Source organism: Equus asinus, chromosome 2, assembly GCF_041296235.1.
Source record: "Equus asinus isolate D_3611 breed Donkey chromosome 2, EquAss-T2T_v2, whole genome shotgun sequence".
Lineage (NCBI taxonomy): Eukaryota > Metazoa > Chordata > Mammalia > Perissodactyla > Equidae > Equus > Equus asinus.
Window position 1 is genome coordinate 30,310,946 of NC_091791.1, and position 26,950 is coordinate 30,337,895.

Sequence of the window (26,950 nt, forward strand, 5' to 3'; positions counted from 1 at the left end):
TTCTTGCTCCCCTGACTTCTCTAAAGAGCCTGCTGGTGATAAAGGAGACTCAGCATGGAAGGAGCTCTCTGTATTAGTTTCCTATGGCTGCTGCAACACACTGCAAACTTAGTGGCTTCAAACAACAGAAGTATATTCTCTTATGTTTCCAGAAGTCTGAACTGAGGCTTACAGGGCTAAAATCAAGACCCCGGTAGTGCTGGTTCCTTCTGGAGGCTCCAGGGAATAATCTCTTCCTTGCCTCTTCCAGCTCTGGAGATTGCAGGCATTTCTTGGCTTGTGGCTCCTTCCTCCGTCTTCGAAGCCAGCAGCTTAGCATCTTCTCTCTCTGCATCTGCTTCCGTCTGCTTCTGTAGTCTAATCTCTCTCTACCATCTTCTTTTTTTTCTATTTTTTTTTATTGTGGTAAAATATATATAACATAATTTACCATCTTAACCATTTTTAAGTGTACAGTTCAGTGGTATTAAATACATTCATATCATTGTGCAACCATCACCCCCATCCAGCTCCATAGCTCTTTTCGTCTGGTAAAACTGAAACTCTAGACCCACTAAACAATAACTCCTCATTGTCTCTGTCAGCTCCTGGCCACCACTGTTCTACTGTCTGTCTCTATGATTTTGGCTACTCTAACTATCTCATATAGGTGGGATCACACAGTATTTATCTTTTTGTGACTAGCTTATTTCACTTATATCAATGGCATAACGTCCTCAAGTTTCATCCGTGTTGTATCATGTGTCAGAATGTCTTTCCTTTTAAAGGCTGAATAATATTCCATTGTGTGTATATACCACTTTGCTTATTCATTGATCTGTCAATGGACATTTGGGTTCATTTCATATTTTAGCTGTTGTAAATAATGCTGTGAACATGGGTGTACAAATATCTCTTTGAGATTCTGCTTTTAATCCTCTTGGATATATACCCAGAAGTGGAGTTGCTGAATCATGGGGTAATTCTATTTTTAATTTTCTGAAGAACTGCCACGATGTTTCCCACAGTAGCTGAACCATTTTGCATTCCCACCGACAGTACACAAGGTTTCCTATTTCTCCACATCCTCACCAACACTTGTTACTTTCTGTTGTTTGGATAGTAGCCATCCTAAAGGGTGAGTGAGGTGGTATCTCATTGCTTGGATTTGCATTTCCCTAATGATCAATGCTGTTGAGCATCTCTGCATGTGCTTACTGACCATTTGTGTATCTTCTTCAGAGACATGTCTATTCAAGTCCTTTGATCATTTTTGAATTGAGTTGTTTGTTTTGTTGCTGAGATTCTGCTTCCCTTTTATAGGACACTTATGATTACATTTGGGATCTACTTGGATAATCCAGAATAATCTCTCCATTTCAAGATCCTGCAAAGTCTCTTTTCCGATTTAAGTTAACATTCACAGGTTTCAGAGATTAGGACCTGGACATTGAGGGCCATAATTCAGCCCATCACACGCTTTAATGACCATAGGAATTTATTGAACATTTACTGTGTGCTAAGTACTGTGCTAGGTGCCTTTAATGCAGGTACCCTTCTAATTCTGCCCCCCATGAAGTAGGTACGGCCTCTAATTTGCAGATAATAATAGCGAACACTCGTTGAATTCTTAGTATCTGCTAAGCTCTCTTCTTGGACTGTAGGTGTATTAACTCTTTTAAGTCTTACAACAACCTACGAGATAGGTACTATTATTACCTGCATCTTAGAGATGGGGAAACTGAGGCATAGGCAGGTTAAGTAATTTGCCCAAGATCTTCTAGCAGGAAGCAAAACTGGAATGCGAACCTAAGCAAATAGCTACTAAACTTTCTACCAATTCGGCTTTGTTCTTCTTACTTCATAGGAGAAATTTTACCTGGCTCTTTATTGTCTTTATTCCACCTACAAGGTGACAGTCGTACTGTGATCTGAGGGTCACCTAGAACGTCAACTGGCCAAATATCAGTTTTTTCATTCTCTGGGTATATTCCTTTGTGTTCAGTATTGCCTGCATATCCCCTTTGAAACTAAACATTCTTAATGACTAACATATTAAGTCATTAATATTGTGATGTGAATAGGTTTACTGGGTAGATTTTATAATAGAAAGAGAAGCATGAACTTGGAGGGTTAAGAAAGAGAAAGCTGGGATGATGTCAGGGTCAAAAATCATGAAGTGGACAGAAGAATGGGGAATAAAATGATCGACCTTTGCCCTGAGAGGAAGAGGTCATGCTGAGGAGGGATGGGGGGCGGGGGAGGGAGAGAGCGAGAGAGGCATGACAAATGAGAACTGGAGTATTATGAACCCACGAAAGTCAAGTTTGCTTCAAGGTGACCAAGCTGAAAGTGTGGACATGAACAGCAGGCCCTGGAGCAGACACTTTACTGGGAAGTGAGGTGGAGAGAAGAGATCATAAAGAGGACTCACGCCATCAGATTTTTCAGATCAATAAAATCCCAGTCCCTCGCTACAATCTATTAGTTCAAGAAGCATTCATTAAACTCCTACTGTGTGCTTGAGGTTTTTCAAAGAGCTGCCATTGGAGAGGCTCCCGCCATCATGAGGGCAATCATGAAGTAACTCTGGATTGCAAACTGGCAACCCAGGAGCCTGATTCTGGAAGCAATATTTTTGCCAGCAAAGCATTTTGAAATGGAATTAGATTTTTTTTTTTGTTTTAGTTTGAGCACTTCTTACATTCTATATTGGCATATTTCCAACCCACTTCATGCAGCACTTATCCAGCCCCTGAAGGCATTTGAATTTACAACCTTTGGGATAAGGCTTTTTCCATGTGATAGAGGCTGCCAAACTTTCAGAATGAAAGCTATTAAACCAAGGAAAAGTACGCTTACAACCATCTTAACTCTAGAAGGTCACACACCTGACCTTTCAGCCTCATTTGTCCACTAATCGTACCCCATTAGAAGATCCATATGTCATGAATTTTACTGCTACAAATTATAGGGTCAGATCATATCCCGTTTTGTCCTCCACCCTTGGATCTCCTGGGGACGAAGTTATTTCTCCTTTTGAGTAAATGGGAAGTGTTTGTCTCAGTGGCTTTTAATGGGTGGGCAAGATTGACCTTTAGCCTCCACATGTACAGGGGTTGTGTGGCAAAGAGGTGGTTTGGGCCGAGACTCACTGGGGGTTGGTAGGGGCTGAGGAACCAAGGTTATATCAAGTGATTTTGCCAAAAGTGATAGGATGTCAGAGCTAGAAGAGAGCTTAGATTATTCATTCATTCAACAACTATTGACTGAGGGCTGGCATTTTGCTAGGTACTGGGGTCACAGCAGTAAAAGAGAAAGTCCCTACCCTCATGAAACTTGTGTCTAACAATGTAGTTCCTCAGAAATCATGTGTGCAGTCCAATGACTTTATTAGACAGACAATGGAACCAGCATCAGAACAGGCACATGAATGGCCTAAGGTCATTTATTTGGCTTGTTAGTGACAAAACCACCACTGAAGATAAGGTTTGACACTCAGTTCCCAGGCTTTTTCCACTTCTTACCTCTTTGTCCTTCTTAATGGTTTTTATCTGCCTTCATCTTCCACAATGATCTATCCCAAATCATCCTTCTAGTGAGGTTGACTTTATTGAGCTCCCGTAAGCTTAATTATCAATTGATTCTTCTATCTTAAATACACTTTTTTTCTGTTGGAACTGCTGTCTTCCAGTAATTTGCCAAAATGACCAACACAAAAAGAAGGAGGAGCGATGACTGTTGTCTGATCTCCAGGCCTTTTAGAAAGCATGGCGTTGGTCCTCTGGTCACATATATACAAATCTACAAGAAAGGTGATACTGTTGACACCAAGGGAATGGCACTATTCACAAATGAATGCCCCACTAAAGTTACCATAGCAAAACTGGAAGAGTCTACTGTGTTACCAAGCATGCTGTTGGCATTGTTGTAAACAAACAAGTTAAGGGCATGATTTTTGCCAAGAGAATTAATGTACATATGAGCATATTAAGCACCCTAAGAGCCTAGTTAGCTTCCTGAAACATATGAAGGAAAATAATCAGAAAAAGAAGGAAGCCAAAGAGAAAGGTACCTGGGTCCAACTGAAGCACCAGCCTGCTCCCCACAGAGAAGCACACTTTTTTTTTTCCCGAGGAAGATTAGCCCTGAGCTAACTGCTGCCAATCCTCTTCCTTTTGCTGAGGAAGACTGGCCCTGTGCTAACATCCATGCCCATCTTCCTCTATCTTATATGTGGGACACCTACCACAGCATGGTGTGCCAAGGGGTGCCATGTTGGCACCCGGGATCCGGACCAGTGAACCCCGGGCCTCTGAAGCGGAACATGCACACTTAATCACTGCATCACTGGGCCGCCCCCCGAGAAGCACACTTTTGTAATAACCAATGGAGAGAAGCCTGAGCTGCTGGAACCCATTCTCTATGATTCATTGCTTAGCAGGTATAAAAATAAAGAAATAAATAGAAGACCTCTGGACTATGAAAAACAAAAGCAAAAGAAAACTCCTTAACTACCCCATGGAAAAATCAACTCTATTTGTTCTCATCATGCTTAGGAGTAGAGGACAGAAACTGAATTTTAGGTCCATCACAATCTAATTCCCCTCCGTCCTAGGGTATTTGACAAGATAGTTTCCTGGGGTCTTGAATCAGTTTGTCAACCTGCAAATAAGCCTAGCCTTCTCTGTGTCTCTGAATATGGATGTCTGTGTGGATGTGTGAGTGTATTCTTACAGTTGGTGACCTTGTCTTTTCTATCAACTTGGAATCACCTCCAAACTACTGGAAGTGAGAGGTTATGGTCTTTTGTTTTTGCTGAGGAAGATTAGCCCTGAGCTAAGATGAGCCCTGAGCTAACATCTGTGCCAGTCTTCCTCCACTTTATATGTGGGTCGCCACCACAGCATGACTGATGAGTTGGTGTAGGTCCATGCCCAGAATCTGAACCCATGAACCAGGGCCACCAAAGCGGAGCTTGCAGAACTTAACCTGTACACTATGGAGCCAACCACAATTTTTATAGTAATATGAGTATGTCCAATGGTTTCTGTGGTTACCTGATACATGTTTTTGGGCCATTTGATTCCCTCTGCTTTCTACCCTCAAATTGCAATTGCAATTTAATGTTTAAAGGGCTCAAACACCTTTGGTGGGCAAATCTCCCCATGGAAGAATCACAGAGCTGATGAAACCATCCTAGGGGGTCTGTGCAATAATGATTTCACTGAAGTTACTCAGTGTTTCTCCAGCCTCACCCCAGCCTCTGGGTGATGGACACACAGTTTTGGGAAGTGATACATATAGGGCCTAATTCTAATAATACCTTAGATTTCCTGGGCACTTGGTGCATTTCATGGTACTTTCACATATACTGTCTTCATAACCAGCTTGGGAGGTGTATTGGACAGATATTATTATCCTCACTTCATTGATGAAAAGCCCAGACTAAGAGAGGACATGAGATTTGCCCAAGGTCATATGGTGAATCAGCAGCAGAACTGAAATAAGGACCAAAAGCTATGGACAGTTAATAAGACAAGGACAGAATGGAAAACCTGGAGAATTATCATGAAAGGATTCATCAGGCCAATATATGAGGCAGGCAGCCATAATTTATTGAGTCTCTACTATGTGTAAGGTACTGTGATAGGTCTTTTATGTATATTACTGCATGCAAGGTCATAGAAAACGTGGAGTTGTGATTATGTGTGGAATGACTTTTTATGATCCCAATTTACAGAAGAGGAAATTAGGAGTCCCAAAGGATGAGTAATTTGCTCAAAGTCCTGGAAAGAAATCCATTCACCCTCCTTTTACAAGAATATCCCAGTGTGTATAGATGACCAAGCCCTAGTCATTCCTTAGCCCCACCTTCAGTCTCTGCTTCCTTCTCCTCAGCCCCCACTCTCATTATCAATCTTCATTTTCACTTCATTTTCAAGTTTATTCTCAATCTCAACCTTATTCTCAGTTTTAACTTCATCTTCTCCCCATGATCAGGGAGAATCAGTTTCAATAAATAGTGGTTGATGATAAGGAATTTCACGTTTCCTGAGTAACTCCACCTAGTCTCCAACTTGCCAGCACAATTTCTGACATGCCGTCTTTCTCACGCCAGTCTGTAGATAATCGTTTTCAGATATTTCTGTTGAATAAGTATCGTTTTCTCTATTAATCTGTAAGCCCCCTCAGGATGGGAATTATGGCCATGCTTTGCTCTCTAGACTAAGAAGCTAGCATAGCTATTTTTGAATTGTAGGAAGTTAATATATGTTTGTTTCCAGTGATGCCATGATTACACTCATATTGGGTACACAGGATTTCTTCACTGATCATTTTCATTTGCTTTTTGTGTTGGATCCAAAAATTCATCACCTTTTCATATTTTCATGATACGTTATTTATTATTACCATTAGATTTTACTCAATGTATTTGTTTATTCATTCAACAAATGTTTATTGTGCTAGGTAACAGGAATACAAAAAGAACATGACACAATCTCAGACTTCAAGTTTTGAGGCATCAACTACGTTTTTCTCATTTTGAAAGTGTTTTATTTATTTTGGCTCTGTAGTTGTAGTTGTTTTGCAGGCAGTAATTTGACCAAAAAGAAGAGCCGTAATTTCGTAAATAACTGTTAGATTATTTTTGCAAATGCCAGGAGAGACAGCAGCTTCTGAGGTCCAGCATGATTCTTTTCAAATGGTCTTTAGCCACAATATAGCTGAATTTGCTCTTACATTTGGCATGCCCTGCCTTCCTCCAGCATTCAACTAGACTCCTCTGGCTATTTCCTTTTCATGAGGAGGAAGGTTAGGTTAAATAGAAGGGCCACCCCAAAAGTAGTGAGATGCCAAAGACATATTAAGAACAACTGTGCAAAAAAAAAGGAGATCCTGGGGCCGGCCCCGTGGCGCAGCGGTTAAGTGTGCATGTTCCACTTCGCCGGCCCGGGGTTCACTGGTTCGGATCCCAGGTGTGGACATGGCACCGCTTGGCAAGCCATGCTGTGGTAGGTGTCCCACATATAAAGTAGAGGAAGATGGGTATGGATGTTAGCTCACCGCCAGTCTTCCTCAGCAAAAAGAGGAGGATTAGCAGCAGATGTTAGCTCAGGGCTAATCTTCCTCAAAAAAAAAAAAAAAAAACACCAGGAGATCCTTTTGTGATTCATGGTCTTTATCCTGAAAGGAGACTTATCTACTACCGTGGAATACCACCATCTAAAAACAGTTGTAAGATGCCATGGTCAGGGAATATGACAGACTGGAGTTGTGGGGTTCCAGCCAGATTGAATGTTGCTGAAGGACTGTGTAGTGGTGCAAGCTGCCCTTTCTTGTCAGTGTGCTGATTTAGCTCTGGAGTAGATCAGTATGTGAAGGAAAAGAAGGGGACAGGGTTCCCTTTCCTAGAACGCTCTAAACAGGAAGACGTTTGTTGCATCTTTTAGAAGACATCCAACTAGATAAAAATGATTTTGTTTCTGAAAGCATAAAGAGTAAATTTCAAAATGCCTCCTCCCTACATATAGCATCCACCAATGTAACTGTTTGATTAAATTATTTTTATTGTCATAATTTCCACTGTCCAATGTAGTTCACTATGGTGGTTTTGCAGTATAGACCAGAGCAAGAACTATTTCAGGAGAATGGAGTATTGGATATACTCTGTGGTGCACTGCAGGTAAGAAATTGGTGAGCATCCTTCATCCAGTATCTTTACTCTTTCCTACATCTTTGTTTTTCTAGATCTTCGTAATCAGAGGCTCGCTTATCTCCCTACACTTATTTTCCATATGGTTCCTCAATCAAAACCCCTCTCATAGTTTAGGCCAAGTTTCCTCACTTTCATCCCTCCCCCACAGGATACAAATCCCTTCCTCAGTTCCCCTGGGGAGGAATGCCTTTTCTGCCTTTCCCAATCCTTTCCTTCCTCCAAGGTCCACTTGAGACCAATGTCCTCCATCAAGTCCTCCTTGACAGCTCCTGCCCAGTTCCCTCTTCCTTCTCTGACCTTCTACTACACAATGGTCTGTGATAATAATAGCCTTCAGTGGCCCAGTGGCTGACAAAGCACTCGCTCACTTGTGATTTTCACAAGCCTCTGAGGTTGGTAAGGAGAATTTTCTTGTCACCTCAGAGAGAATGGAAAACCATCCCAAGGCTGTATTGCAAATGGGAAAACTGGGACATCAGCCTAGGTCTTTGAAGTTCAAAGCTTTTCCATCATAGTCTTTTGTGTCTATCTCACACTTCTTTCCCCAATAGTGCCTAGCTCAGAGTTAAGAAAAATCAGGTGCTCCAATAAGTCTTTTTAGATTGCTCTATTGACTTTGTCAAATCTTCGTCTTTCTTCTTGTAGCCCACCTGCTCCCAACTCCAAGTCGCTATTTCCACTTGTCATGAACCATGAGTCTGCAAAGCACCAGAGATCTGTTCTTCCCAGATACCATCTGTGATGGAAGCTGTTATCTGGGGGGTGGGGCTGGGTTCTGTTCTCTGGGGATGCTGTCTGTGAGGGGCATGGTCTCCCTGAAGAGCTGAAGAGGGACGACATCTCTAAAGCACAGTAGAATGAGGACATGATTTCACTTGTTTGTTATGAGCTCTTTTCTTTTTTAACCAAAGAAAAGGGGTATTTAAAAAACCGCTAGCAGAGAGAAAATCTCTCTTCTTTGGCTGAGTGACATTTCATGCCTGTTCATATCGTTATGTCAGTCTTTGAAAAATGAAGAGCTTAAGGCAGTCTCTTTCCTCACTAGACAAAAGGAAGAGCTGGGTGTTTCCCTGGTAGGAGACCCGCATGTGACGAATGAAGCATTAGGATTCGGGCTGAGTCACTGGCATTGGGAGGATGGGGGTCACAGCCTTCCTCCGAGCTTTCAAAGCCAGCAGATGCACTTAGGGCCGTAGTTACACACACCTGTTGGTGGCACCCAGTGCTGGTACCGGCAGCATCTGGGACATGGCTCAGGTAAAATCTCCAGCTGTCTTTAGTTCTTTCAAAATGGATCTTCTCTAGATCATGTGGGCTAGTGTTTTATTTACTTTGAGTTTTTATTTATTTTTTTGGAGAGGAGGATTGGCCCTGAGCAACACCTGTGCCACTCTTCCTCTGTTTTGTATGTGGGTCACTGGTACAGCATGGCTTGATGAGTGGGGTAGGTCCACGCCGGGGATCTGAACCCACGAACCCAGGCTGCCAAAGCGGAGCATGCCAAACTTAATCACCATGCCACTGGGCCAGCCCCTAGTGTTTTATTTTTTAATAACTTTAAAAAACAATTTAGGACTCACGATTAGTTGCAAAATAGTATAGAGAGTTCCTGTGTACCTTTCACCCAGCTGCCCCTAATGATAATATCTTACCTAACCATAGTTGTTTGTTTTTAATGTAGAATCTACGAATAAATACTGTATTATTATCTCTTATGGTTCTGGGGGTTGATGAGCTCATTTGGGTGGTTCTCATGTAGTGTCCTTCATTCAGTTGCTATCAGATGGCAGCTAGGCTAGAGCCATCTGAAGGTTTCCTCATTCATGTGAAGCTGGGCTGGTAAGGCAGCTCTTTCTCCACGTGGCCTCTCCCAGAGGGTAGCTCTGGCTTCCTAACAGCAGGGCGGTCTCAGGGTAATCCGATTTCTTATATGGTTACTGACTTGCTCCAGAGCAATTGTTCCAAGAGGCCTGGGTGGAAGCTGCAAGGCTTCTTATGATCTAGTCTTGAAAGTCCCAGAATATCACTTCCATCACATTCTATTGGTCAAGCAAGTCTCTCAGGCCAGCCAGATTCAAGGAAGGAAGAATTCGACTCCAGATTACAACAGGAGAAGGAGCGAAAAATGGACAGCTATCTTTAATCTACCACAACTGCCCCGCAGCTTGGTGGTCCCTAAGTGAGTGGACAGACATGCTAAGGAAGAGCTCATTAGAAGTGTTACTTATGTCATTAGTAGGATAAGTCCTTATGTCTGATTGGCCCCATGAGAATTTTACAGTCACAGTGTAACAGCACTAGTGGGCAGCATATGCTCAATGAGTGTTGTCTGACAGAGCGATTGAATCACATTCTCAACCCAGACATAGTAAGTGGAAATAAATAGGGAAATAGCAAATCTCTCTGTGGACTCTGTGGTAAATCCTGGAATTGCCCTTGAACTGTTCCAGCTTCCATTCTTCAAATAGGCTGGAATCCATGAGTTTTTGCCTCATTTGTGTCTGTTACAAACCAATCTGCCTGGAGGAGACAAAGCACTGTGCTAGGTGCTAAGTGGGGTTCCAAGATGACTCATGCATGGCTTCTGCTCTCAGGAACATTCATAACAATTCCTTCCTGCCTGTCTGCTGGGGTCTTATTTTCTGGCCTGGGTGTTAAGCACGACTGGAAGAATGGAGAGGCGCTAGGTGGCGAGGGGAATCAGGGGAAGCAACCGCCACATTGTTGTGATGGCTAAAACAGGTTCACCAGGTTGTTCCATGAGGAAATCAGCAGCTTGCTTCTCAGACAGCAGCCTCTACATGAGGGAAACATCTTCTGGTTCTCTCTCAGGCGGAGAGCAGGAGATGGGGACTGGCATGTTGGATCTTGACTTTTTTTCTAAAACATTTACCGTCTTCCGTGCCCAGATATCAAATTATCCAGGGGACAATTCTGTGAGCACACATTGTACGGGTGGAAAGAAACCTTCGCCCAGTGGTGGGGACCGTGCAGCTGGAGGTGGGTGGCGTTGGGGAAGGCTTTTCGGTAGAAGCACAATGGGCTTCAACCGAAGCTGGGGAAGCGAGGAGAGAGCTGAGAACGAGTCCAGCACTGCTTGACTTGAGGGAAAGGCTCAAACTGAACAACTCAACTGATTTGTCTATTGAATGTGCTTCCTGTGATCATCTTCCTCAGATAAAAGATGATTGAAGTTTCAGCCCTGGGGTTTGTGGGGAGGAAATTGAGTGGAGAGGAAATTCGGTGGAAACCGAAAATGGGTGTGTCTGACAATGGTAGAAGAATTGAGTGAAAGGGCTCCATCTGGAGGCCTTTTTTGGTGGTGGTACCAGAAAAATGGAACCAGGGTATCTCTAGGCAGTGGTCTTGGGGTCTGAAGAAGAGAGGAGGAGAGTCCTTGCCTGAGACTCCCTCATGAACGGTGTCAGAACTGTGGAGTCCTGGGTCGATAGAATGGGCTGGAAGAGAACTGTGCGTGTCTGACTGAACCCTGAAGAGTGTTATTAAGAGGACGGGAGAAAGGCTGCCTTAAGCATGCGGGTGGGTGGAGGGAGAAACTGTTAGACAAATTCCAAGGGTTGGGCTTATGGGAAGCCTCCTCAGCTATGGTATTGCTAGTTCTTTGGATGTTCTATCATACCGCCGTGCCCTTGCCAATGCTGTTCCTTCTGCCTGGAATACTCTCCCCTCTTCTTGGGCCTGGATGATATGAGGTCTTAAGGTTCAAGGGAAGCTTCAGGACTTTAGGGGGAACTTTTCTGATCATTCTCAATCTGGATTAGGGGCCCCTCTTCTGTGTCCCATGTGACTTGGGCTTCTCATTGGGCATGATCTCGAGGAAGGTAGGATTGTGTCTGTCTTGCTCATTGTAACATTCCTAGTGCCTAAAACTTGAAAATTCTCATTAAATACCTATTTACTGAATGAAATACCTCTGTTCTAGCACTTATCATAGATATGAATATTGTGTGTAGATTTGTCTGTCTCTCCCACCAGGCTATGAGCTTCCTGAGGTGAGGGACCATGGCTTACTCATCTTGGTTATCCCCAGTACATTAGCTCAGAGTCTGGGAATTAGAGAGTGACATCAATATTTGTTGAGTGAATGTTAGAGAGGCGAGGAGCAGTCTGGGGGTACACGTAAGGCTAGTTGGTGATGCTAAGCTCGGGCTCACATAAGAACATCAGTGGAGCTTTAAAAATACTGATACCTAAGCCCCACACCAGACCAATGAAAACAGAGTCTCTGGGGTGGGGACCAGGCATGGGAATTTTTAAAAAGCTCTATAGGTGAATCTAATGTTGGGAACCTCTGGGCTAGGCTCTAACGGAATGTGAAATCTAGAGCAGCCAAGAGAACATTCCAGAACAGAGTCCCTTTCTGCTGGAGAGGGAAGGGCTTTAGGTCTCTTCCAAAACTGTGTAGGTATTGGAGCAGAAGATTCCATCCTAACACTTAATGGATTCTCTCTGGAAGAAGAACTGAGGTAGCCAAATGTGCTCCGCTTTTAAGAAATTAGGACATTTCCAAGAATGGTCTTCACCATAATTGCCCAGGGCCAGCAGAATCAGTATCGCCTGGAAGCTTCTTAGAAATGCAGAATCTGAAGCCCCTACTCTCCCAAACCTACTGAATGAGAATCTGCATTTGCACAAGATCCCCAGGCAACTCATGTGCACATTGAAGTTTGAGAAGCATTTCTGAAGTGGTTATTCTCAAAGTATGGCTGGGGTGCCAGCATCATCTAGGGGAAGGAATGGGGTGGGGGTAGGGAATTATGGTTCTCACACTTTAGCTTGCATCAGAATTACCTAAAGCGTTTATTAATCTCAGATAAAAATTGCTGGAGCAATTCCCAATTCAAAGGGAACCTGGTAAACCCATGAACCTCTTCGTTCCGTAGGTCTGGGTGGGATGTGCGAATTTGCAGTCCTAACAAGTTCCCAGGTGATTTTGATGCTGCTGGTTCAGAGAGCACACTTCTTGGCTATTACAGTTAAGACTGTTATGAGCATTCATGTACAGGTCTTTATACTGACGTATGCTTTCCTTTCTTTTGGGTAAATACCTAGGAGTGGGATTGCTGGATCATGTGACAGTTATATATTTAATTTTTTAAGAGACTGCCAAACCATTTTCCAAAGTGGTTGGACCATTTTACAGTCCCATCAACAGTGGATGAGAGTTCTGTTCCTCCACTTCTTCACCAACCCTCTATATTTTTATTGTAGCCACTCTAATAGGTGCATGGTGGTATTTCATTGTAGTTTCAATTTGCATTTCCTTAATGACTAATGAAGGAAATTTTTCATGTGCTTATTTGCCATCTATATATCCTCTATGGTGAGGTGTCTGTTCAAATCTTTTGCCGTTTTCTTATTGGATGGGTTAATTGAGTTCTTTTCTTATTATTAAGTTTTGAGAGTTCTTTACTCTAGATATAAGACCTTTTTCAAGTATACGATTTGCAAATATTTCCTTTCAATTATTTGTGGCTTTTATTTTCATTCTCTTAGCAATATCTTTCGAAGAGCAGCAGCTTTAAAATTTGATGAGGTCCAATTTATCAATTTGTTTTTTAATGGAATGTGCTTTGGGGATTGTGTCTAAGAAATCTTTACCTAACCTAGGATCACAAAGATTTTCTCCTGTGTTTTCTTCGAGAAATTTTATAGTTTTAGGTCTTACATTTAAATCTATAACCTATTTTTTGTATATAGATATTTGATTTTTTCATCATTGTATGTTGAAAAGACAATCTACTGAATTCCCTTCCACCTTTGCTGAAAATTTGTTCATAAATGTGTGGGTCTATTTCTGAACTCTGTTCTGTTCCATTGACCTAATTGTCTGTCTGTACTTTCATACAGTGTCTTAATTACTTTAACTTTATAATCAAATAGTGTTAGTCTCTGACGTTTTTGTTCTTTTTCAAAGTTGTTTAGACAATGCTAGGTCCTTTGCATTTCCATATGAATTTTACTTTATTTTTATTTATTTATTTTTTTGAGGAAGATTAGCTCTGAGTTAACATCTACCGCCAAGCCTCCTCTTTTTTTGCTGAGGAAGATTGGCCCTGAGCTAACATCCATGCCCACCTTCCTCTACTTTATATGTGGGACGCCTGCCACAGCATGGATTGATATGTGGTGCGTAGGTCTGCACCCAAGATCCAAACCAGTGAACCCCAGGCTGCTGGAGCGGAATGTGTGAACTTAACTGCTGTGCCACCGGGCCAGCCCCTCCATATGAATTTTAGAAGCAACCTTTCAAATTCTACAAAAAACCCTGCTGGAATTTTTGTTGGGATTGCATTTAATCTATAGATCAATTTGGGGAGAACTGACATCTTAATATTGTGTTCTCCAAGTCATGAATATGATATATCTCTTTATTTATTTATATGTTTAATTTCTCTCTTAATTCCAGGCTATAGAAATACTATTGATTCTATTTTTGTAGATTCTCTAGGATTTTCTACACAGATGATCACGTTATCTGTGAATGAAGACAGTTTTACTTCTCTCTTTTCAATATGAATGCTTTTGCTTCCTTTTCTTTATTATCACAGTGGCTAGATCCTCAATGCAAAGTTGATTACGAGTGGTAAGAATGTATATTCTTGTCATCTTCCTGATCATAGGGAGAAAACTGTCAGTCTTTCATAATTAAGTATGATGATGTAGCTGTAGATTTTTCAGTTTTTAAAAAATCAGATTGAGGATGTTCTCCACTATTCTTAGTTTGTTGACTTAAAAAAAATCAGGAATGGATATTGGATTTTGCCAAATGATTTCTCTGCATTTGTTGAGATGATTATATGGCTTTTCTTTTTTAGTTTATTAAATGATGAATTACATCGATTTTTGAATGTTAAACCAACCTTGCATTCCTGGGATAAACCTCACTTGGTCCTGCTGTATCCTTTTTATATATTATTGGAATCCATTTTGATAAAATTCTGTTTAGAATTTTTTCACCTGTGTTCATAAAGGACATTCGTCTGTAGTTTTCATGTAATGAGTATCTGGTTTTGGTATCAGAGTAACGCTGGCCTCACAGAATGAGTTAGGAAATATTTCCAGTGTTTCAATTTTCTGGAAGAGTTAATACTATTTCTCCCTTAAATGTTTGTTAGAATTCACCAGTGAGGCCATCTGGGCATGGAGTTTTCTTGTGGAAAGGTTTTTAACTATGAATCCAATTTCTTTAGTAGATAAAGTGTCAGTCAGGTCATCTATTTCTTCTTGAGTAAACTTTGGTAGTCTGTGTCTGTCAAGGAATTTGTTCATTTCGTATAAATTGTTAAATTTATTGGCATTATTTTTTCATAATATTCTCTCATCATCCTTTTAATGTGTGTAGAATCTGTAGTGACATCACTGCTCACACACTTTATGTTAGTGATTTTTATTTTCTCTTTTTCCTGATTAGTCTAGCTAGAGTTTTATTAATTTTATTGATCTTTTCAAAGAACCAGCATTTGGTTACATTGATTTTTCTCTATTTTTCTGTTCTCTGTTTCATCTATTTCTGTTCTGACTTTTATTATTTCATTTCTTCTACTTACTTTAGATTTAATTTGCTCTGCTTTTCCTAGTTTCTTAAGGTGGAAGCTAAAGTCCACCAATGATTTGACTCATTGACTTGAGACCTTTCTCCTTTTCAAATATAGATGTTTAGTGCTGTAAATTTCCCCCTAAGTGCTGCTTTGGCAGTATCCTACAAATTTTGAGATGTTGTGTTTTCATTTCCTTTCAGTTAAAAATATTTTCTAGTATCTCTTTTGATTTCTTCTTTGATTCATGGGTTATTTAGAAGTTGTCCTTTAATTTATAGATACTTGGGGATTTTCCAGAGATCTTTTGGTTTTTATTTATATCTTAATTCCATGTGGTCAGAGAACATACTTTGTGTGACTTGAATTCTTTTAATTTATTTAGACTGGTTTGTGGCTCACTGTATGATTTATCCTGGTGACTGTTCCATGTGCACATGACAACAATGTGGATTCTGCTGTCATTGGGTGGAGTGCTCTGTAAATGTCAGTTAGGTCAAGTTGGTTCATTGTTTAACTCTTCTTTATCCTGATTTTCTTTCTACTTATTCTACAAATTGTTGAGAAAAGGGTACTTAAATGTCAAACTGTAACTGTAGAATTATCCATTTCTTCTTGCAGTTCTGTTGTTGCTTCATGTATTTTGGAGCTCTGTTATTGAGTGCATAAATGTTTATTCTTTTGAGGAACTAATGCTTTTACCCCTGGTAATATTCTTTGCTCTGAAATCTTCCTGTCTTAAATTAACATTGCCACTCCAGGTTTCTTTTGCTAAGTGTTAGTGTGGGATATCTTTTCCTATCCTTTTACTTTTAACCTTTTTGTATCTTTAGATTTGAAGTGCGTTTCTTATAGACAGCATATAGTCAGGTCTTGGATTGTTTTTGCTTTTTTTAAATCCAGTCTGACAATCACTGACTCTTAATTGAGGTATTTAGAACATTTACATTTAATGTTGTTATTTAGATAGATTTAAATCTATCATCTTGCTATTTGTTTTTTATTTGTCCCACCTGCTCTTCGTAAACTTTGTCTCTTATTCTACCTTCTTCTGCATTAATTAAAATTTTTTTATGATTTCATTTTATCTCCTTTTTTGGCTCATTAGCTATAACTCTTTGTTTTATTTTAGTGTTTGCTTTAGAGTTGATAGTATACATCTTAATATATCACAGTCCACCCTCAAGTGATATTATATCACTTCGTGTATAGTATAAGATCCTTACAATAGTATACTTTCATTTCTCCCCTCCTGATCTTTGTGCTATTGTTGCCACACATTTTACTTTTACATATGTTATAAACGCCATACTAATTGTTATTATTTTTGTTTAGTCAATTAGCTCTCAAAAAGACTTAAATAATAAGAGGAAAATTTATATATTTAACCATGTAATTACCATTTCTAACTTCCTTTATTATGTTGTGTAGCTCCATATTTCCATCTGTGATCACTTTTCCTCTGCCTGAAGGACTTCCTTTAATAATTTTCTTATTATGGGACTGCTGGTGGAGAATTCTTTCAACTTTTGTGTTAGAAAGATATTTTCCCAAATATAAAATTCTTGGTTGACAGTTTTTTTCTTTTAATACAGCCATGTGCCACATAATAAAATTAGGTCAGTGATGGATGGCCTATACAATGGTGGTCCCATAAAGTTAGTAGCATATAGCCTGGGTTTGTAATAGGCTATACCGTGCAGGTTTGTGTAGAAGAAATTTTCCTCTATCCTTCTAGGTTCTTCTGGCTGGTCTAAGAATTAAATTGACATGAGACAGATTAACAGGAGAAAAACAAAAGTTTGATTACATGTGTACATGGGAGCAACCCAGGAAAACCAAATGCCTCATCTTAATACCATCCTCAGCTAAAGACAAAAGAAGATATTGGGGATGGGGAGAGTCAGGGACTTAAAAGGCAAGGAAGGCAATTCAGCAGTGAAAAGGGGTAAACATTTGGAAAACAAGTGTTTGGCCACACAGAAACAGAAGAACACACAGAGGAGCCCAACAAAGAGGCTTTTCTAACTTTCTCCCTGTCTATCACCTAGTTTGTGTTATGCTGAGGTGATAGCACCTTTCCTGAGAAAGGTTTTATCTGAATTCTTTTAGGCAGTTAAGGGGGAGTTAACAAGAAAAACTCTCTGAGCCTTTTGTTTCTTAAAAATAATCAGCTTAAAATAATCTTCATGTTAGAGACACATTTTGGGGTGGCAGATTTTCTTCCCCCTCAGTATACTCTATGATGATCGCACAGTGATGCAATCGCCTAACAATGCATTTCTCAGAATGTATCCCCATTGTTAAGCAACTCATGACTGTCCTTTAATCATGTTGCTTCATTATCTCTTGGTTTACATTGTTTCTAGAAAGAAACCTGCTGTCAACCTAGCTTTGTTCCTCTGCACGGTAGTGTGTCTTTTTTTTTTCCTGGCTACTTTTAATATATTCTCTTTAGCATTGCTTTTGAGCAATTTGTTTATGATGTGCCTTGGTGTAGTTTATGTGCCTTGTGCCTGCAATTCATTGAGCTTCTTGGATCTGTAGGTTTTCAGAATGTTCATAAAATTTTTGCCATTATTTATTAAATATATTTTTGGCCTTCCCCTGCCTCCTTTCTTTGAGGACTCCAGTTACATGTATTTTAGGCTGCTTGAAGTTGTCCCAGAGATCACTGATGCTCTGTTGTTTTTTAATTATATTTTATTTCTGTTTCATTTTAGATAATTCTGTTGCTATATCTTCAAGGTGACTAATCTTTTCTTGCCATGTCTAGACTGATATTAATCTCATCTAATATATGTTTTTATCTCACACATTGCTATTTTCATGTCTGCAAATGTGATTTGGATCTTTTTCTTTTTCAAATATGTGTTCCTCCTATAACTCAACAATAAGAACCAAATAACCCAGACAAAAAATGAGCAAAGGACTTGAATAAACATTTCACCAGAGATGATATACAAATGACCAACAAGCATATGAAAAGATGCTCAACATCACTAATCATAAGAGGTATACAAATCAAAACCATAATGAGATATCACCTCACACCCATTAGGATAGGTATTATTTAAAAAAGCAACAGCAGAAAATAACAAATGTTGGTAAAAATGTGGAGAAATTGGACCCCTGGGCACTGTTGATGGGGATGTAAAATGATGCAGTCACTATGGAAAACAGTAAGATGATTCCTCAAAAAATTAAAAAGAGAATCATCATATGATACAGCAATTCCACTTCTGGACATATGTCCAAAAGAATTGAAAGCAGAATACGGAAGGGATATTTGCACACTCGTGTTCATAGCAGCATTATTCACAATAGCCAAGAGGTGGAAGAAACCCAAGTGTCCATTGATAGCTGAATGGATAAACAAAATTTGGTATATGCATACAATGGAATTTATTCATGCTTAAAAAGGTAGGGGATTCTGACACACACTACACCATGATGAATCTTGAGGCCATTATGCTAAGCAAAAGAAGTCAGTCACGAGAAGACAAATACTGTATTATTCTACTTATATGAGGTATCTCGAGTAGTCAAATTTACAGAAACATAAAATAGAATGGTAGTTGCCAGGAACTGGGGGCGGGGGGGGGAGAGGAATGAGGAGTTATCGTTTAATGGGTACAGACTTTTAGTTTTGCAAGATGAAAAAGTTCTGGAGATTGATTGCACAACAATGTTAATACACTTAATACTACGGAACTGGACACTTAGAAATAGTTAAGACGGTAAATTTTATGTCATGTATTTTTTACCACAATAAAAAAAAACCATAACAAAACACAAAATAGATCACACAACAAAAAAATAATAAACAAGAAATCTATTAATGTATTGACAAAATATTTTTGGGAAAAGTAGCATATTGTTCATCCATCTGGAAAGTCTGTATTAAAAACAAGCTCTTTCTAACCAATAGTTGGAAATAAAACAAATGGTATTTATTTTTTAAAGAAATGTATTTTCCACATCTCTACTTAATTTTTGAAACAGGTGCAATACAGTTATAACTGTTTTAAAGCCCTTTTCTGCAATATCCCACATCGGTATCTGTTCTGTATCATTTTCAGTTGATGGTTTCATGTCCTCACTATGGATTGTACGTTCCTGCTTTTTTTTTTTTTTTTTTTTTGCATGCCTAGTAATTTTTATTGGATTCCAGGCATTCGAACTGTATTTTGTTGGGTCCTGGATATTTCTGTATTCCTACGAATGGTCTGGAGCTTTGTTCTGAAAGGACTTGGTTAAATGACTTGGAAACAGTTTGATCTTTTGGGTCTTGTTCTCAAGATGTGTCAGGCAGGCCTGGAGCAGTGTTTGGTCCAGGACTGATGAGTCCTTACTACTGAGGCAGTATCCTTCTGTGTATTCTTCCACTCATGAATCTTGAAGTGTTCAAGTCTGCCTGGTGGGAACAGACACTATTCTCATGTGAGTGCCAGTCAGTTACCTCTAATCTTTTTGGATGGGTCTTTGTCTGGCCTCGGATAATTTCCCTGTATGTATGTGCTGATCAGTGGTCAGCTGAATACTTGAGTGGAAACCCTCTGCAAACCTCCAAACTTTCTCTCTTGGTACAGTTCTCTCTCTTTTTTTCACTCTGTCCTAAGAATAGGGTTCTTAGGAAGTCTGTTCTAGCAGTCTTGGCCTCCTCAGATTCTCAGCTTTGTATTCTCAACTCGTTGAGTTCTCCTGGCTCTGCCTGGGCGCCCCTTCTCTGCGCTGTGGCCTGGAAATTCTCTCAAGGCAGCCAGCTGGGGCAGCTGTAGTACTGCCCTCATTTGTTTCGAATCTCTCAGAGATCGCTATCCTTCTCTGCCTAGTATCTAGTGCCTTTCAAACTGTTGTTTCAGATGTTTTGTCAAGTTTTTTGGTTGTTTCAAGTGGGAGAGTAAACCAGTCCTCCGTCTTGGCTGGAATTGGAAGTCTGCATTTAAAATTGAAAGCATACTTTCATTCTAAAAGTTCTTTATGTATTTCATAGAATTAAAAATAATTGACTTATCTATTTCTCAACTAAAACTGCAGTTTTCTTTACCTGAAAATGATTCCTGACCGAGTGAATTGCCCTTTGCTTTAAAAGCAACCCCATCACTCACTCGAAGATGTTAGTGCAGAGCTGCATCTGAATCTAAACCAGACTGCGTTAAATCACTGTGTGTGTACCTCACGGCGACTGGCAAACACAACCGTCGTTCTGGGGACAGCCACTTGAACTAGGGCAGTGGCATTAAATCTTCGCCTCACTCAAGTATGGCCATTCCGTGGTTTCGTTTACAGCTGACACGTCAAAGACATTATAAGGAAGAAGATGAAACTCAAAGGTAAGATTTATAAACATAGGCTCCCTGCTCTTAGATTAAGTGTCCCTGAAGACTTCAACCTAAAGTGGATCTCTGTAAGCAGAATCCTGATCAGGCACATGCGGATGTCTTCTGTTTGGATACCAGTGGGAACTGTTAAGTGACTATGTAAATCTGACGATAGTGAAGCACAAGCATTTATTTGATAGCGTTGAATGGGGGGAGGTGCAAAATGTGAAGCAGTAACAAATGAAAACTGCCTGTCGATGTGAAGGAAAGGCAAAGATATATTCAGGCATGCATCGAAGTATTAAAATGTAAGTGCACTGTAGAAACACTACAGACTGTGGGGCCTGGATTCCAATCCTGTCTGTGACAATTATAGTTGCGTAAACTTGGGGAAGTGACTTCCTCTTCATTTCTTAGTTCCTACAGTACTACTTCATAGGGTTGTTGCAAGAATTAAATGAAATAATATGTTCAAAGCACTTAGAACAGTGTCTGGATATAATGAGCTCAATATGATGTTAGTTATTGGTACCATCATCATCATCATTGCTGTTTCTAGAATTGCATGTGCAAGGGCAGAAAGGAATATCGAATGTGCAGAGCATCAACAGAGAAGGTCTCCTTGAGAAGGGAGAATCTGAACTGAGCTCTAAGCATAGAAAGACCTCAAAACAATGGAAATGGGCGGTAGGAAACAGGTAGATTCCGAGTGTAGGAAAGAGAATGAGCCAAAGTACAAAGAAAAAAGTTTGAGGTATGGGAAGGTCTAGCTGGTGTGTATGGTGTTGCTGGGCAGTAGAGAGTGATAATGCTGGAAGGGGAAAAAATCACAAGGTTTGGCAATTGTTTAGATGTGGCAAATGAGGGTGTCATGTATAACCCAAATATATGCTGGAATTCATATGGCCCAGTCTCAAAGCAATGATGAACTGAAAAAACAGTCTAGCAACCAACGCTATTTTAAAATGAAATCAAAATTTTGCTTGCCAGTCTCCAAGAACATCAAAAAGCATGCAATTCATAAGCTTTAGGAACAATTCCTAAACTTCCCTTTCCTCTCCTCAGTAATTCTTACATCTTGCCAGCTCTGGAGCTTCTCCTTCTCTTAACCTCCCCTTTTCCATTTCTTCTGTCCTGAAACTCTCTCAGCAGCCTTAGGGCATGAGGCCCTCATCTTTTGTTCCCCTCCTCCTTTCCTTCTGCCTTTTCAGTCTTGTCTCTGTTTATCCATGCTCCTGATTTTGAATCACGAAGCCCAGGGACCATCCTGAAAGAGGCAGAACTCTCCTTAGAAGGTAGGCTGAGCAAAGCTGTCAAAGACAATATCTTCTCCATGGACGGTGGTAGAGAGATTTACGTTGTGGCAGAGAGGTTATGTATTAACACTCTTATGTTAATACGTTTTTTAAGTCATCAAAGATAACAGTAAGGTTTTGAGCCTTGGTGATAGAATAATGGAGGGTGTATCATTACAGAAATAGGGAAGCCAAGGATGGAAGAGCTTGGGAAGATGTTGAGTTTGGAACAGTACATATATTAGAGCTACAGCATCATTCCAGGTGTAGGTAGACAAAAGGAAGCTGGATAAAGAGATCAGGGATTTAGACGGATTTGGGTATCATCCCACAGAAGTGATAGTTGAAGATGTGGAAGTGCATAAGAAAAGAAATATAAAGAAAACATAGAGAAAGGTGAGCGTTAAGGACAGAACTTTAGAAAATACTTACATTTCAGGATAGGAATTGACAAGAGAATTTAGGAAAGAAGAGAGAAATCCTGGTGTCCAGGCCTCACCCAGACCATTCCATCAAAATCTCTGGAGGTGGGATTCATGCATTAACATTCTTGACAGCTTCCCACTGATTCCCTGTGGAGCCAAGTTGAAAACCTTGTGGCTTATGTGATGCCTGATGGTTTTTAGGGTTGTATGGAAAGCAGTTGTTAGGGAATAAAGTTCTAGTTTACTGGATTTAAAAATCAGAAAATCTAACATTCTCGTTTTGCTGAGGAACCCGGGGCTCAAAGAGATTAATTAATTTTGTGACCTTAAACAAGAAATTTAATGAATTTCCAAACTCCTACTTACCTCTCACTGTCATAAACATGATCTCCTCTCCCTCGTCTTCTCTCACCCCACTCCTCCTCATCCTAGCCCAAGCCCTCTGCTACCCCTGCTCCGACTCTTCCTGTCTCTCCTTCTATGGCTGTGCAATCCATCCAAAGGCTCTTGGTTCAGATTTTAGAACGCTACATTTCTGCCTGGTTAAAAGGCTCACTTGAGGTACCTCCAGCAGCGGCAGACCAGACCAGACCACACTGTCGGAGGAAAACCCTTCGAGGGACTCTCTTATAACTTTGTGAGCCTGGAGGGAAGGGTAACCTCCAGAAGAAAATGGAGGATGGGGGGGCATCCTGTATTTTGAGGTGCTGGAGGTGGAGATGCCCCGACTTCGCACAGTCTGCTCCTCAGAGACTCCAGCAGGCCCCTCTCTGCTGTTTATGAAGTGGCGTCAAAGTCTGGGGCTGTGGTGGCGAGGCCTGCCAGAGCTGATGAGGACACAGCATTTGTGGGAATTCTGTGACTCCAGAAGGCGAAAGGTCAGTTTCTTTTCATTGACAGTGTTCTTGCTGCCCAAGAGTTTATCTCTGAGAATCTTGACTGGTTTCCAGGGTCAGGCTTCACCTCCATTGTTATCTGGAAACACAGGAACAGCCCTTTTGTCGTGCCAGACTAGGTCAGACATTGGACCCCATTCCCCACGGCACTGTAACTGGGCCTCCTCCCGTGAGTAACATTCTGCAGCTTTCCAAAACAGCTAGAAGAGGATTTTTAAAAATACACAAACCTGCTCATGTTCCTCTCATACACATCCATTTGTGTTTGATTTATGCTCCCCTCTGTGTTTCGTTTTCTCTCTAGGCTCCACAAAATTACCCATGAATATGATCCAGCATTGGAATGCACCCTGGAGCTTGAGGACATGCCTAAAATCCCCTGCAAACACTTGTCTTTCACTCCTCCTCATACGCAGAAAGGATGTGCACATATGACCCCTGGACTCACACATGATTCCAGCCCACAGTCACACTAAACTTGGGTTCGAGTTACACGTGTGCTTGCTTACACCTCAACTCACACACTCCCACCTGGACATTTGTGTACACAGGCCTATTCATTCCTAGCAGAGCCAAAATCTGCATTTACAGCTACATCAAAAACACACTTTTAGGTCCCTCAGAAACAAATGGCAACAGAGAAGGGAAACAGGGCAGCTGTAAGAATGGCCCTGCTCCCTCCTCTTCTGTCCGGGAGCAAAGCAACCAGGATCTTTTGGGCTAAGTCGATATGCTGGGCCCCAGTGTAGACTCTTACAACAGGCCCTGATCCGACTCCAAGGCCAAGAGCAGCAATCCCCTCCCCGCCACGTCTGCTGGGTTCCTCCAGCTGTCTCCAGGGCAGTTCTCCCTACATGCAAACTATTAGCATTTCCTGTTAAAACATTTCTAATAAATAAATGAATACATCATCTTCCCAACCCAAAGCAGGTCTGAAAGCAGCCTAGGAGCTACTCCAAGCTAAGGATGGACGTGGACCACCCAGCACCAGCCCACTGGCCCAGGGCCAATGCTGCTTTTGTTTGAATTCCTGTATGAGTAACTGCTCCAGCTGACGCCAGCCAAACTCAGTGAAATATTATTTTTAATATTAAATAAATAGATGGTAGGGTGTGTTGATCTTTTTTTTTTTTCCCCAGTAAATTGCAGTATCACAACATAGAAGCTGGCCCTGTATCTAGATTTCCTCAGAGAGCAGAAGGAAGGCTGACATTCTTTTGACCTTCCTCATGGAGCACTTACCCCCCAAGAGACAGAAAAGTCCCAGTTGCTGTTGACAGGACCCTATTTGGAGTAAGCTAGGAGTTCAAATGGTAACAAAGCTTACATAGGATCGCCAACCATTTTTGTTAATTCTTCTAACTTAGTGTTTCTTTTCAGTATACAGAAAGTACATGCTTTTTATATAAAAACCAGAAAACACAGATAGATAAGAAGCTGCTGAAATTCCATTATCCAGTAAGAGAATTACTGCTGAATTTTGATGACTGCTCTTTCCAGCTTTTACATATTTATATGTATATATCACACAAAGTGAATGTTGATTTTACAAAAATGGACTCACACTGTACATATGTATATTTTCTACACAAAATCAATTTTTGGCATTTATTTTATGTTAGTAAATACTCTCCTGAAACTCTACACGTAAGGGGGCTACATAATACCCCATCATATGAATATGCCACAGTGTGCTCAACCAGTCTCCCACTACTGGATGTTAGGGCTGTTTCCCAGTTTTTGCTATTATAAACAACACTCCTGTAAAACATCTTTGTAGTTAAATCTCTGCTTATATCCTTAATTATTTTCTTAGGATAAAGTCCCAAAAGTAGAATTTTAAGACTTTGGCTATATGTTGTCAAATTGCCCTCCAGAATGATTATACCAACTTACATTGCCACCATCAGGGAATCAAAACGTTCCCCTGCTTGTACCTCTGCCACGCTGTGTGTTATTCTTCAAAAACGATCTTTGACAATTTGTTAGTAAAAAAATAAAGAGCAACCAACCTTAAACATTTAACAGGAGAGGCGAGCAGTGTAGAAATTTTGCAAGTCTGAGCGGTGGGTGGGTGCAATGTTGGCCAGTGAAGGGGACAGACGTAAAAGGAGACCCTGGCGAGATGGCCTTGAGAAAGGCTCTGGCAAGTGAGAAGACACCTTGACACCAGGCATGGCTGGATGAAGTCAGCGCTCTGAAGCCCCAAGGTGAGCCAAGACAGGACACTCTACCACGGGGTTTCCCAGAATGTGTTCACAATGAGATTCACTTATTTGGAGAGGAAAGACACTGAGGTCAAGGAGGTTTTGGGAAGAGTGGGATAAGCCAGTTAGACCAGTTTCTTCGCAGCAATCCTGTAAAATGCCAATGATGGGGGCAGGGGAGGGGGCACATATATGGGATGCAGTGTTTCCTGAGCTTAATTAACCACAGATCCAGCCCCACCCCTAACTTTTTTATTTTCCATAACACATCTCATGGATCTAGCCCTTGGTGGAACACACTTTAGGAAATGCAGTGTGATGCCATAAGTGGAAAATTGTTTTCACGGAGAGGGCAGAGAATGGGAGATTGGACAGAAAAGAAGGATGGGGGTGAAACAAGGAGGGGGACAAGAAAAAGTAGGAGAAGGAAGAGAAATTAGAAAAAAGGGACAGGAGAGTAACACAAAGGGGAAAGGAAAGAAGAAAGGGATGCAAAGGGAGGGAGGAAAAATTGAAGAGAAGGAGGAAAGTAGCAAGGGAGAGTCCCCTTATTACTAGAACCATCTACCCACTGCTTTTAGGGAGAGCCAGGTGTCTGTAATCTGCTCTGTACCCACCTCCCCCTACAGGCCACCCCAACCCCTATGTCACTCTCCACAGTGGGTTTTCTCTGAAATGTTACCCATCTCACAGCCCCTTCCTCAGTGACTGTTGCTTAAATGCAAGAATTCATTTGCAAGGAAAGCTCAGAACATAGAAACAAACAGTAGGCCCCAAAGAAATCCAGAAAAAAGAAAACATAGAATAAGAAATTCCAAAAATATTTAATCATTACATCTTGTTGGTGTATAGCTTCTTGTGGCACAATGGGACACGACCAAAACTAAACAAACACACTCCACTCAGCAGGAAGTCTAGTTGCCTAAAGAGCAGAGGAAGGCAAATTGACAGCTTTTAAACACCAACTGGGCCTTTCACCCAAGAGGGCCTGCTTTCAAGCAAACTGAAAGCACCAAAGTGGTAACATAAATTCCTAAAAGCTTAAATGCAGTGCGTGTACACAGTGCTAAACCCTTTAGAATTCCACAACAAAAAGACATTTAATTATTTAATGGAAGCTATTTGTTATGTTTTAAAAGTCTCAAGTAACACATGCTGAAATAAAAATAGGCATTTTGAAATAAACTCATGGAGCGTTCATCCAAATCTGAAACCCCTGCGTTCTCATATGGTCACACGGCTAAGGAAGTGATGGAATCCCAAAAAGAACCTAGATTTTAAAACTCCAAGTCTAGCACTCTCTCTGATGCACTGGTGCTACTTCGCATTGGAGTGTATGCATGCCAGAATAGGCAGGGGCCAGGAGATTATTTCAAAGATTTGAGATACAATGGTGTTTCTCAAAGATTTTTAGGGAAACATTTTGATATAAAAAGTATAAAGGCACATTTTGAAGTAGAATGCAGAATTTGCATGATATTTTACTATAAAATAAAAGATTTCAAAGATATTGGCACTAATGCGGACCCTTTCTGTCCGTGCGCG

General features: G+C 40.7%; 1 long non-coding RNA gene and 1 pseudogene across 4 annotated transcripts in view; both read left to right on the forward strand.

Moving 5' to 3' along the window:
- The window catches only part of LOC123283344 (uncharacterized), a 68,430-nt gene that overhangs the window by 26,533 nt on the left and 14,947 nt on the right, over positions 1 to 26,950 (forward strand). The gene's annotated exons all lie outside the window — the stretch shown is intronic.
- LOC106846710 (large ribosomal subunit protein eL21-like) lies at positions 3,683 to 4,493 on the forward strand (annotated as a pseudogene).